Genomic DNA, 13,701 nt, shown 5'->3' with positions numbered 1-13,701 from the left:
ATGAGTGGGTTGGGAGCCATTATGCAATCTAAGAGCACTTGCCTGTTCTTAGTTGCATTTTCTTTAAGACTAGATTTTTGGGGTTGTTCACATTTGAATTATAAAAACGACTAAATGGAGAACGGTGTTGACTCTTGATGTGTTTTTGAGACACAAAAAGTCGCTGGTAAAATGTGGGACTGCCCGTGCCTATTTGTGAAATCAAAAGTCATTGAGGTGAAGGAGCTGGATACACATCCATTTAAAACTTAAAACTTTGGTTTTGTACCACTAGTTAAATTTAAGATCTTTAAGTTAAAATTTTTCAGTGGCAGAAGAGTTGAGAATCATTTGGCAGATTTTTATGCTTCCCCTGAGCAAAAAGTTCTAGGGAATCACTAAAGATTACTTTTTCAGTCCTGTTTCATGGTCTGTTTAACAAAGGCCTAAACTTGGGAGTGCAGATGGATGGGACTGCTTTATTTTATTTGCTCTGAAGGGATTTTTGCTAATTAATTGGCAGGTGCTTTAAAGTAGGTAAAGTTACACCTTTTCATCACTACGGTCCTAAGTACTGACCCTTGTGCAACCAAGTTATAAAAGAGTCCTTAAAGCAAGTGATTTACTGTTGATAGATATGAAATAAAACAAAAACACTGGCAAAAAATAATAAACAGATAAATCACTTTAGAAATGTACTCAGCTAAGTCTGTTTTAAAGGTTGTACCAGGTAAGTGTCATATTATTTCACCTTTCAAATAACAGCAATCTATCTTGTGGTAGGACCCCCAAATCCACCATAATCAAGATTTCAAAGCACATCTGTGTAAACATTATCACATCAGTGGAAAACATCAACCAATGAGCTTTTACTTTGAACCAAATCTTCTTAATTGCAGTGTTAAATCAAAGAAAGTTAGATCAAAGTTGTGTGAATCTCATAGCGGGGAAAACTAAAGTAGCCAGTACATACACTGATCACTTTTAAAGAAGATAGTTAAAGGTTTAAAACTAAGATCAAGTACCTTTTAATGAGCTTTGTTTCAAGGTCTAACTTCTGTACAATATATAATGCTGTTAATTATTCCGCAATGGGTATATAGCACCGTCACTTGCTCCTAGAGGCGCTAGTTCAGTCTATAAAATATTTCCCCACACAAACAGTTTAAGTCCTGCTGTGTGATTCATATCTCTCAGTCTGTTTAAGTCTCTTGGGTTACATATATATGTATAGATATATATGTGTGTGTGTTTATACATATATATACAAAATAGTAAAATACAGAGAAATTTTACCCATAGTCACCAAAGCCCCAAAATTTTAATAATAAAACTACTATCTCTGTACAACTTTAACATTTTCAAGTCCGTTGCCTTACTTGATCACCACAATAATGCTACGAAATAGGCACAATCCACTTTATAAAGAAAAAAAAAATGTCCTGGATTCTAGTTCAATGTTTAGTCCAGAGTCTTACGTCCCAGGGAAATTTTCTCAAACTCCCTAAATGCCTCTGTTTCCTCTTTTGTAAATTAAGTACAATGTAACTCCTGCCTAGTTCTCTATGCCAAGGGTTGCTATGAGACTTCAATGTAAAAATATCTAGGAAAGTGGTTTTAAAACTATAAAGTTTTCTATACATGTAAAATGCTAGAAACCTTCAGTTGGTGGGAAAATTTTTGCTTTATAATTTAGCAAGTATAATTTGTTTGAAATACAAAATAAATCTTTTTTCCTCAAACCAAACCTTTACTATGTAAGTTTTGAATGGTGCTTAATGCTATTTTATAAAGGGCCAGAATAGAAACAAAAAGATAAGGATTTCTTTTGTTTGCACTAGTCACGTGACAGGAAAAGATAACACTAAAGATTTTTTTTGCACATGCTGTGATGATATCATGGGAAGTTAAATAATTTTGAAGAGTGTTTTACAAGAGTGCATTATTCAGCTTTTAAGTATACATTGCAATCTAATCAACTTTACCTATACTTCCTAGAGACCACACTTGCCTTGCTGTTATACAAATATGTGGTACAATTTCTACTTCCACAAAACGTAGTTACAGTTTTCCAGGCTATATAATTCCTATATAGATTTTCAGCAAGCATAGTGTTATGAATCTTTGTTTTCGCACATGAAAAAGGAGTTAATGCCTGTGGTTACTTCTACATGTGTATAACTTGAGAAAAAGAAAAAAAGCTGATTTAAAAGTCATGACTTATACATTCAATAAAATAAAAGTACATTTGCCCAACATTATCTATTATTTGTAATTACAAATTATTGGCAGCAACATAAATTTCCACACATGGGAAACTGAATGAATAAATTATGTATACTCACACAATGGAGCATTACATAGCTGGAAAAAAAGAATGAGTTAGATCTCTATAAATTAGCATGGAGTATTTCCAGAAAATACTATTAGTTGAAAAGAGCAAAGTTTTAGCACGCTTTACACATAGCATGCTATCTTTTCTGTAAGAAAGCAAGAAAATAAGAAACTTTTATATATGCTATTTTTCCCCCCAAAATAAACACAGGATGGATAAATCAGAAACTAATGAAATTGGTTATGCTATTAATTGTTTACCTGAGTTGAATATGAATGGAGTATAAGAGATGGGAAATGACATGTCTTTGAGAACTTTTTATAGAGTTTGGACTTTTAGAGAAATGTTAACGTTCTAGATCTTTTTAAGTCAAATAAATAAGAATGGGGGGAGGGGGTGGAATAAAACCAGGAACAAATGAACCTAACTAAATTCAAGTGAATAACATAACCACACAGAAGGGAATGATAATATTTTTTTAAAAACTATGTAACTTTCAAATACAGTTCTTTTACTGTATAATCAAGGTCTAAAGATAAAAATATACATAGACACTGAATTTAAGTTACAAAGATTATCTTTCTCGGTGTGTGGGGTTAGACTAGTGTATTATAAGTTTGATGAAGAAGAGGCTATTTACATAGTCTCAAATATCCCCTCACAAATTGTTTCTTGATCACAAAAAGAAAATAATAACTTCATAGTGGATTAATCTAGTAAATACTATCTTAACCACATAATGAAAGTAAACAACAATAATGGGACAAACCAACAGCATATACCTCGTGACACTCTAGGAAGGATATGATGTCACTTATTTGATGTCACTGTCAAAAATGCATCCTGAATCTAGTCATGAAGAGACATCAGCTAAACCCCAAATAAGAGACAGTCTACAAAACAACTGGCCTATACGCCTCTAAAATGTCAAAATCAGGAAAGACAAAGAAAGGTTGAGGAACTGTTGCAGATTAAAGGAAACTAAAGAGACATGAAACCTAAATGTGATGATGATCCTGATATGGAGCCTGAACCAGAAAAACAAACAAACAAACAGAGACTTTATTGAAACAATGGGGAAATTTTAATATAGATTGTGAATTAATTAATAGTATTGTATCTATGTTAACTTTCCTAATTTTGACAATTCTACTGTGCATATATAAAGAAAAGTATTAAGAAATACAAAATAAAACTTTATGGATAAAGAGACATGATGTCTGCAAAATTATTCAGGAAAAATGTATATGACTATATACAGAAAAAGAAGGAATAGATGATAAAACAGGGGAGTGAAATGTTAACTGAAGAGAGTGAGTATAGGGTATGTGGAGTTCTTTGTAGTATTCTTGTAAGTTTTCTGTAAGAATGAAATTATATCAAAATTAAAGTTTTTAGGGTAAATTTTGAAAGTTCACAACTTTAATATTAGAAGCACTTTAGTTATAGGAGAGAATATCTAAATTCAACAGCTATTATGTAAAGTAATCGAGATAAATCAGAGTTCCTGAATTTGAACTATTTGCATAGAAGGGCCTCAGTCTGCACAAAATCTCAAACCTTGACCAGAACAGGTTGGATATTTTCTGTGGATAGTATTAAACACACGTGAAAAAAGGAATATTAATTGACCATGAAGTCACATAATTTGGGGGACCAAATTCAGGCAGAATGAAAATTTAACACAAATTGAACATCTTTGTTATTTTCTCCTTAGTTCCAGGAATGTCGACTACTGTAATACAGCCCCACTTCTCACTTTACCCACAGAGAGCGACAAGATTAATAAACAACATAGTTTAATTTTTGCCTTGTACTTTTTTTCTTTCCTATCCACCTCACTAGATACAGGCAAGATATTTCCACTCGATAGTTATGAGACCCTGGGAAAATTACATTACCTCCCTGGAACTCAGTTTTTCCTCTATAAAATTGGGTTAAAGAATGTTGTATGTAACTTGCAGAATTATTGATATTATAGGAATTATATGGATAAATGCATATGAAAATCCGTTAGTTCTACAACATCTAAGTGATTATTTGAATGACGATAATCAGTATCTATTTTCCCTGTGTTTGGGGCCACTTAAAATTCCATGTTCTGCTCTAAGTTGCAAGAAAAGAAAGATGGCTTATGGGATTTACACATCATTGAATCTAATAGTGGCCTTATTTGGAGCACAGAAAAATGCTTCCTGCAATGAAAGTTTTAACTAACAGTACTTTGAGATGGGTCTGAAAGAAATATACTTCTAAAACAAGTCCTTTTGGAAGTAGCCACAGCATCTGGCTGACTATACATCATTTATTTGTCTTTCATAAGGTCGTCTACCATCATCTGAATGTACCATAAAATTATAATGTGAAAGTACTTCATATTTTTCATCACTTGGAAGAAATTTGCCAAGTTACCTCAACCAAACATCTTCATTTTACAAATGAGGAAGATGGTTCTCAGAGAAATGTCACCTAGTTGATAGAAAAATCATAATTTTAATTAAAATATTTCACATCCATTTCCAATGCTGTTCCCACCAAATAATGCTGCCAATACCCAAATAGTAATAAAAGCTGATTCTCTAGAGAAACTGAAGTATATACCTTTTAAAAAACTGTGGTTCAAACTGATGTCATTGCTCATACACAATATTTTATTTGGTTACTCCCAGAATCAGCAACTGAATAGTGGATTTGGAAAAAGTTACGATTGGTATTTTTTTCATTGCTTTATTGCCTCCTTACTATGAATGTATCCACAGATGCCACTAAACCTCTTTGTATTTCATTTCTCCATTTTCAAAGTAAAGAAAGAGTATTTAAGTTAAACGTGCTTCATCCTACTGAAACATAATGCCACATAAACACTAAAAGCATATTTTATTACAATAACTAAAAATTAAATCATCAATATTAAAATAAATTGCATTTTTGGAGGGCATAGAATTGCCATCTGATTTTTTTTAATGACACTCTTCCAAATATAAAAAAAATCTATTTATAAAATTTAGGGAGTCGATAGATTTAAACACTTAATGAATTTGTTCATTGTCTATCCTTAGAATTAGTTAGAAATAAAAGACACCATTACAGGAATGGAGATGCAAGTGTTTCATCTTTCACAACATCAATAATGTGGATGAATTGTATTTCCTTTAAAAGTTAGAAAATGAAAAAGTAATTTATTAAATTACCTTGAAATTTCGTGGCTTTTAAGCACCGTAATGTGATAAGAGTAACTAAAGCCTTATTTACCCATTTTTCTCCCATAATTAGAAGCCTGAGATAACTAGGCCTGTTGATGGGAACCGGAGCTTGGCCCCAGGCGACAGCTGCTCAGGAGGCCTTTCGCCAAGCGGTGCTGAAGGGAGGGGATGCGTCTTCATCCTCGAGGGGGCAGCACTGGGAGAAGCGGACCGGAGGGAAGACTGGTGGGGCACTGCTTACACGTTGGCACACGGTTTAGGAAGACATACCTATCTCTCCATAATAGTCACCCTGGAGCGAGAAAATCGTATACGGAGCAGACTAACGCATCTGCATGGCGAGGTGTGACTGGAAGTAGTACAGCCATGTGAGTGACACGTTGCGGTCGCCTGCAGCTTGCCCTGAAAGCAGGTCAGAGAAGATGAGACAGACATCAGCTGCATTGCTGGATGTTAAGAACACAGTTCATAATAGTACAGTTATTGAAATGCCTCACGTTTACAAATAGCCTGGCTTGAATGTTATCCTGAGGAGAAATACGATCATTAGTGCTGTCCTCACACTAGAACGTGTGCTCCGTGCCGGCAGGGATCTTTGTCTGTTTTGTTCATGAGTGTATAACAAGTGCCTACAACAGTGCCTGGCATACTTTTTATACTTGATAAATATCTGTTGGTTGATTGATAGACACTGCAAAACTTTTTCAGAAACCTGAAGTACTTGCTTTGATGTTTCTATTCATCTTTTTGTTTCCCCTAAGAATGGTTCTAAGTCATAGAATGTTTATTCAAATATGTAAAATTTAATTTGACCTTTTTTTTTTTTTTTTTTTTTTGGCCTCGCTGTGCGGCATGCGGGATCTTAGTTCCTCCACCAGGGATCGAACCCGTGCCCCCTGCAGTGGAAGCAGAGTCCTAACCACTGGACCGCCAGGGAATTCCCTAATTTGACTATTAGTAAACACATGCACACTAGTACAAATATCTTTCATCTTGAAAAATCACCCCTGGGCATAAAAGCCAAGCTCTGAGAGAAAGGGCAGTCAGCCACAGGGGTACAGGGGCTGTGGGTCTCTCATGGGGTCAGCCACTAGGGGACAATGTAGGCACATTTGCTGCCAGACCCTCGATAAGGCCAAAAGGGACCTTGATAGAGAGGAAGGAGTTCTGCCAAGTTTCACTTCTCCAACTTCTAGTCATGCTGTTGGTAAATTCCTCATGTGAGTCTCACTTCCAAAAGTGAAAACAGAAAAACAGCACCATTATGAGGAGGTCCTTGGCAAAGAAAAAAATCCAGGGAAAGTTGTGAAAATGTCAGTAATCTTGATGGGGATTAAAATGCAGCTCAGTAGATACTGTGCGGCTGTCAGGACACCACGAAAGCTGACGCTGAATATATTTGACTGAAGCTATTCCTGCGAACAAGGCTATACGTTTCTAGCTGGCAATGAAACTGTGAAATGAGTTCAAGGACAAGGAGCTGAGTCAAGTGAATGAAACAGCAAGGAACTGGATTCGGAGTAGTCTGCTGTCACACAAAACCAATAAAAAGAACAGTTCTTCTTTGAGGATTGCATCACCCATAAAACTGCATGTACCAGAATATACAGCAAAAAAGACACAATTGCAACAGCAAATAACCTTTATGTAGATTTTTTAAAATAAGAGGTGAAAGGTTCAGACAGCAGTCTTTTATGATTGACTTCAGTAAACGCAGACCCACTATGAGTTCCTCAAAGTTATCAATATAATAAATTGTAAGTATCTCTAATGAGCTGTTACAGTTGAAATGTATTTTTCAGGTCAATCATTTTAACCTAGTAGTTTCTTGACCTGGGTTTCTGAATTTTGAACAATTTAATTCATATCTTTAGTATCCCAAAGAATTTCTATTCGTGTTACATTTGCATGAATTCTAAGTAATTTTAGAAAAACAAATATTTGCCTTTCATTCAAAAAATACACAAGTTCTTACTATATAACCAGTACCGTCTGTGTTTGTTAAATGGCAAAACTCCATCTCCATCTTTCTGCCACTTACTGTCTAATTGGCTGATACAAACAAGTAGAGGAGAACGTGATAATGGTGGTGCTAAGATGGGGAAGGAAGTTCAAGGTATGTTGTCGAAAGCAGGTAATGGGGTAGATTAAACCATCCTTGGAACAGGAGAAACATTTAGGAAAATTTGTATCTAAGCAGAGTCCTGTTAGGGAGGGGAAGCAGACAGAATTCAGATCTGGACGTTCCTCCTGGTAAGTTTCCTCCTCTAAAACACAGGTCTTGGATTAGATTATCTCCATGGCCCCATTCAACCTAACATTTTTATGATTCTCTATTCAAATATCAAGGCAAAATTTAATTGGAAAATAGAATTCAGTAACTTTGCTTTATAGACTGATTTTCACAAAACTATTTCTTCAAATTACTTAAATTCTTCATCCCTTAAAGCTAGAGATTTAAAGAAGATAAGGATGGTTCTAATTATGAGACTCAAATACTGATATTTTAGCAAAACAAATATGTAGATAAAGATATTTTATGTACATGAGGTTCCAACTTCTGAAGTTCTCAAACACAGCACAGTATTTCTCTAGATGTATCTGCAAGCTCCCATTATTATGTAAATGCTACATAATTTATAATTTTTGACTCTAACATAATCCACTTATAGTATACATAAACTGTCTTTCAAAGTATCTTATTTTTTACTAATATCACATTTAAAACTCAACTAAATTTCAGTACAAAGCTGCATAGTGGTATTACCACCTTTAAGACCTCTCTCTGGTTTCACATCTCTAACTGCCTGGTGGCCTCTTCCAGTTGGACGTTATAGCAGTCATACGTAATTATCAGAGAAAGATCAGAAGGAAATTTAATTTTAATCTACAGACTGGAAATTTTAAAAAAAGGAACACTTATCCCATGTTCTGAAATTCATTTCTTATTTGCTTCCACTTTTAAGAGACTTAAGATGATGAATTACTCTGTTAGTTCAACTTTTAGCTCTTCCTCCTTTATTTGATTCATTATCAGTCTGAGAAAGCACGTAGTTTGGATAATGACCTTGAGTTTCATATATGGGTTTCATCACTGTTTGATGTTCCTCTTTATTTAAAATTCATTTTAGGGATGAACTCTTCACAGGCACATAGGTGTTTAATAAGTAAGTCAGTGTAATTATTATATTTCACCATAGCCAAGAGTACAATGATTAATTCTGGATATCATAGAACACAAGCCTCCATTACATAGATTTTGATCAAAGCATATGCCCTGAAACAAATGCTACACATGATAAAATTCTAATCAAACATGGTTTCCTTGTGTAACACTGGAAGGATGAAGGAACAGACCTCCTTATTCTTGAATAATTTGTTCAAGGAGCCCCCTGCACCTGCATGACGATGTTAGAGGAACTCGTTTAGTGGTATTCTATAAAGTCTTGTCATCAAGTGAAAGGTTCGCTTTACTTCCCTTGATGTGGTGGTCTGAGGTTTACAGGTTCCTGAACATAAGATTTGACACGATCCTGAAAAAATGGCAAACATTTTCAAAGCACAAGAGTTTTGATATGCTTCAGTTGCCAAGAAATTTATGAACACCCTTATTTTCAGACTTTTTGCTTTTAGATCAGTCTCTAGTGTTTGAGGCAAACCGATTTATTCTAACATAAAAAGATATTGCATAGTAACCAAAACCACTTGATTATTACTTTGGCTTAAAGTGAACATCTTCCTGTGAACAAAACCCCTGAGTTTTAAATGTAATAAATTCAAGTATTGTTTAGATGTATTATATTGCTATGTTTTAAATTTGAAATAACATATTTCAATCAAACCTAAAAATTAATATTAGCATAAAGCAAGACCTAATTACCTGTCAATATCAGATGAAGTTGGTCCCTCCTGGGTGTCAGTTTTTAATGCAACACTTTTTAACTAGGTAGCTGCAGGCTCAGCTCAAGAATAGTCTCCACCTGGTCTTGGTTAGTCAGTTGCACCCATCTAGACCTGAGATGATTCCTTAACTCCAAGTCTTTGGAAAAACAAATATAATTAATTGGAAAGAATAAAAATAAAGGGAGAAGGGTGGGGGGGGGAAGGGATAGTTAGGGAGTTTGGGATTCACATGTACACACTGTTGTATTTTAAATGGATAATCAACAAGGACCAACTGTATAGCACAGGGAACTCTGCTCGATACTATCTAACAACCTAAACGGGAAAAGAATTTGAAAAAGAATAGATACATATATATGCATAACTGAATCACTTTGCTGTACACCTGAAACTATCACAACATTTTTAATCAACTATACTCCAATATAAAATAGAAAGTTAAAAAAAAAGAATAAAAAAATTCCATAGTAACATCTGCATAGTAACATCTGCATGCAGGTTGATTGAAAATAATTAACGACCCCAAGAAGAGAGGGAAGGTTGTTAACCCTCTTCTTGACTAAAGGATGGGTAAATTCATATTGCCATTTGTGGCTAAAGGCAGGTCCTGATCTTTTTTGGCTCAGTTTTATGTCCTTATTCTGTTTCCTTCTGGAATCAAACAGTGGTCTTCAAGAGCTCCCAAACTCTCTAATGAATATGGTAATCTTTAAGTAGTCGTGTGGTGCAGCCTGCTTGCTCAAGCTCAGTAGAGCTGATTGTTAAATTTTCAGGCATTTAGTGAGCCAAGTTGTAAGAGACATTATAAAAATTAAGTTATATAAATTTACAATTAAATTATATTAAAATCAAAGGTAATAAGTACTAAAAACTCATCACTCCCCCAATTTTTTTACTATTCCTGTTACCTCTTTTGTATGTGTATCGTGCAAATTTTATATAATGATGTGCTACCGTGAATCTTTTCACAACTCTGCAGTCAGTAACGTCATGTTGGTAGCTTGACATCAGCTGTGGTGGGAGTATATACACCATGGAAATCTGTAAACACTACAAATCAGGACTCCCCTGTCTTCTACCCCAGAACCAGCTGTTAAACATTCACCAGCACACCACCGGTGCCTGCCCACCGAGCCTTCTAAGAGAAGCTATTCTTCGTATTTCCCAGAAACTGCTCCTCCATATGTCTCCACCCCCTTTCATCCCAGGCACAGCTGATTGGCCCTAGAGTAAGAAACTAACAAAGATAGAAAACATCTGTAAGCTAGACTAAGCCAATACTTTATCTTTAGGTTCTGAACTAGGACTCATAGAGACTGATGGGATTAGCAGCCAAGTCATGTTCACACCAGTATGTTAGAATAAATGTCCTTGACCTCTTAATACGTGGGTCTCGAGAGCTAACCTGGTTACCATACTTTCTTAGATCTCATAGTACCACTGTTCCCGGATTTGATATGGATTTTATCCATAAAATAACTCTTTTATTTGAACTAATGCAATTTCTATTCTAGTCCTTGCAAATTAATATGTTTTAAGAAAAACTGTTATAAATTCTTAGTTTCTGATTGCAATATAGAAACTATGTAGATTATAGGGCAGAATATAGAGGCTAAAGCCCTGATTGTGTGACCCAGAGAAGATTCTTTAATTCTTTTCCTCATCAGAAAAAATTAGAGATGTGTACATTTTCATGATTTTTAAGCCCTAAGATTCTACAGAGATGCTTCAGGCCTGGCTGTGGGTGTTGAAAGAGAGGCTTTAAGTGGACAGGATCTGGATCCCCCCCTGTTTTCAACTAGAGACACTCTGCTGTTGTTTACTGGGAATTCTGGACCTTGTCTGAAAATTTTGCTCAGCGCAGTGTTCTGGGTAACACATGCCAACCAGTTGGAGTTGGCAAGAAATGAGACTGGTTTGCCATCCCACTAAGTTTCTGCACATATGTACATGGACTTACCTTATGCTATGCTTGATTTCTCTAATGGTTCCCTCTTGGTGCTGAGCTTTCCATCTGTTCTGAAGGCTGCCCTTCTGTTTGATTATCTGCCCTTAAAGCAATTTCCCATCCAACACCTGACAGTCTGGGGTTAGAGCCAGAGACAAGGGTATATACTGGTTGCACTAGGTCTTACCACCAGATACCTACTGGGTCTGTCCATATGGACATTTCACAGGAGAAAGCGCTACAAGTCAGAGAAGATGAAACACTAGGTTGCTGCTTAAAATACCAAGTTCCTTTTGGTCTTTCCTTACTAAATAAGGAAAATAGCTAATGAGCAGCTTCTTAAGGATTTTCAGGTACTAGAAGACTTTTTAAGATGCTCCTTCATTAAATCTCTTTAGGCTATATCAACGTTATCTACCTTTTCTGTTAGTTTCCAACTCTTCAATCCATTTTTGCTCTTAACTCTTTACAAGCTCTATACATTCCTTTTAAGTCACATAGTTCAGAACTGAGCAAGTTATAACACTACAGTAAATAACACATCATATAAGAACGTTAGGAAGAAAATCTATTTTTTATTTTATATAAACTTTTAATTGAAGTATGACATGCATTAAAAAATATATGCAAATTGTAAATGGATAGCTTTAGGAATTTTCAGAGTGAATACACTTGTTTAACCAGCACCCATATCAAGAAACAGAACATGAACAGAACTCTAGAACCCCCTTTTCCCACTTCGTCACTACCCTCTACCCAAAGAAACCATTATGATTTTTGACACCACATGTATGTATGTGTATGTATATATATATATATATATATATATATATATATATATATATGTTGTTTTTGAACATTATAAATAGAATAATACAATTCTTTTGTGTCTGCCTTCTTTGATCCACATGATTGCATGTAGTTGCATTTCAGTAATTTTCATTGCTATATAGCATTCAATTGTGTGAATATAACACAACTAAAAAAAAATCCAGGGCACTATTGATGAACTTATGAATACTTTCTAGTTTCTGGCCAGTTACAAATATTCCTCTATATGTCTTTTGGTGTACATAAGTATTCATTTCTGTTGAGTATTTCACCTAGGATTGAAATTGATGGGTCATAGGGCGTGCATATGCTAAACTCTAGTAGTGACTGCCAACAGTTTTATAAAGATGATATTATTTGTTTTGTATCCCAAATATCATGCTTGCATAATAGATGATCAATATATTATTACTCTGAGGCTATTCTTCCCCAGAAGACAGCTTCTGATGGGCATGGAAACTTTAATCACTATCAGGCATGAAAACAGAGTATGACAATTGAGAAAGGGCTCACATGTTTCAGGCAGGCGGCTTTGCTGTTCCTTGTTTCCCAAATACATAGGAAAAGAGGTCCTGGCTACCAAATGGAGGGTAAAGGCAATAATAAGAATTGAACAGTGAGACACTGTCAGCAAAGACCCTGGATATTATATAAAATTATAGAAATCAGATTGGACAGATGTAATGGTCAGAGTAAGATTATCACTGGTCTTGAAGTTAGATAGTTAAATGTGTACAACTGGCAGCTTGGTGGTGTCACCAGTGAGATATGTAAGAATGAATGGAAGGTATCAAGGTCAAATCACTGACCTTTGTCCATGGAGCATGCTGGAATTTGTCAGAGCACAAAAAGAACCAGATGGAAGTGTATTGTTTTAAGGCTCTAAATGTAGCAGGATTATGCCTCTTATTACTATGTAAGAGGATGGCTTCAAATCACAAAATCACAAAATTTGTTTCTGAATCAGCCCTTCTCCGTGACTGCAACTTTTTCTTGCCAACATCTTGCTTGCTCATTTTGCCCTTCCATTTGCATTAATTGCCTTTTAGGATGTGTTGCTTACTTTATCAACTTCTTTAGCATCAGATGAGCTACTTTATTTCCTTGTCTCCTGATTCACATTCCCATCTTGCCTCTCCCCCCCCCGTTACAATAATAAATTCCCTTCTTCATTTAATAAGCATTTGCTGAAGTCCTACTATGTGCCAGCATTTGAGCCAAATAGATGATCTGGCTTCATGAAGCTTAGAAGAATTTGCTTTGACTAAGGGAAGAGGGCAGAGTGCAAACCATTGTCAACTTGTCTTTGGGAGTGGGAGCTAGTCAAAATAGAAAACGATCTGTTTTCTCAGCGCCTTCGATAAATTGGTTTCCATGGCTCTGGATGCTGGAGAATAAAGTTCCAGACTCCTAGTGGCTGGCACTCTGAAGACGAAAGACCAAGAAAAGGCTGCAACCCCACAGAACACACCTTTCCCATCACTTTCTCTTTTGATTTTGCC

Source organism: Eschrichtius robustus, chromosome 21 (assembly GCF_028021215.1).
Source record: "Eschrichtius robustus isolate mEscRob2 chromosome 21, mEscRob2.pri, whole genome shotgun sequence".
Classification (NCBI taxonomy): domain Eukaryota; kingdom Metazoa; phylum Chordata; class Mammalia; order Artiodactyla; family Eschrichtiidae; genus Eschrichtius; species Eschrichtius robustus.
This window is presented reverse-complemented; position numbering follows the sequence as displayed.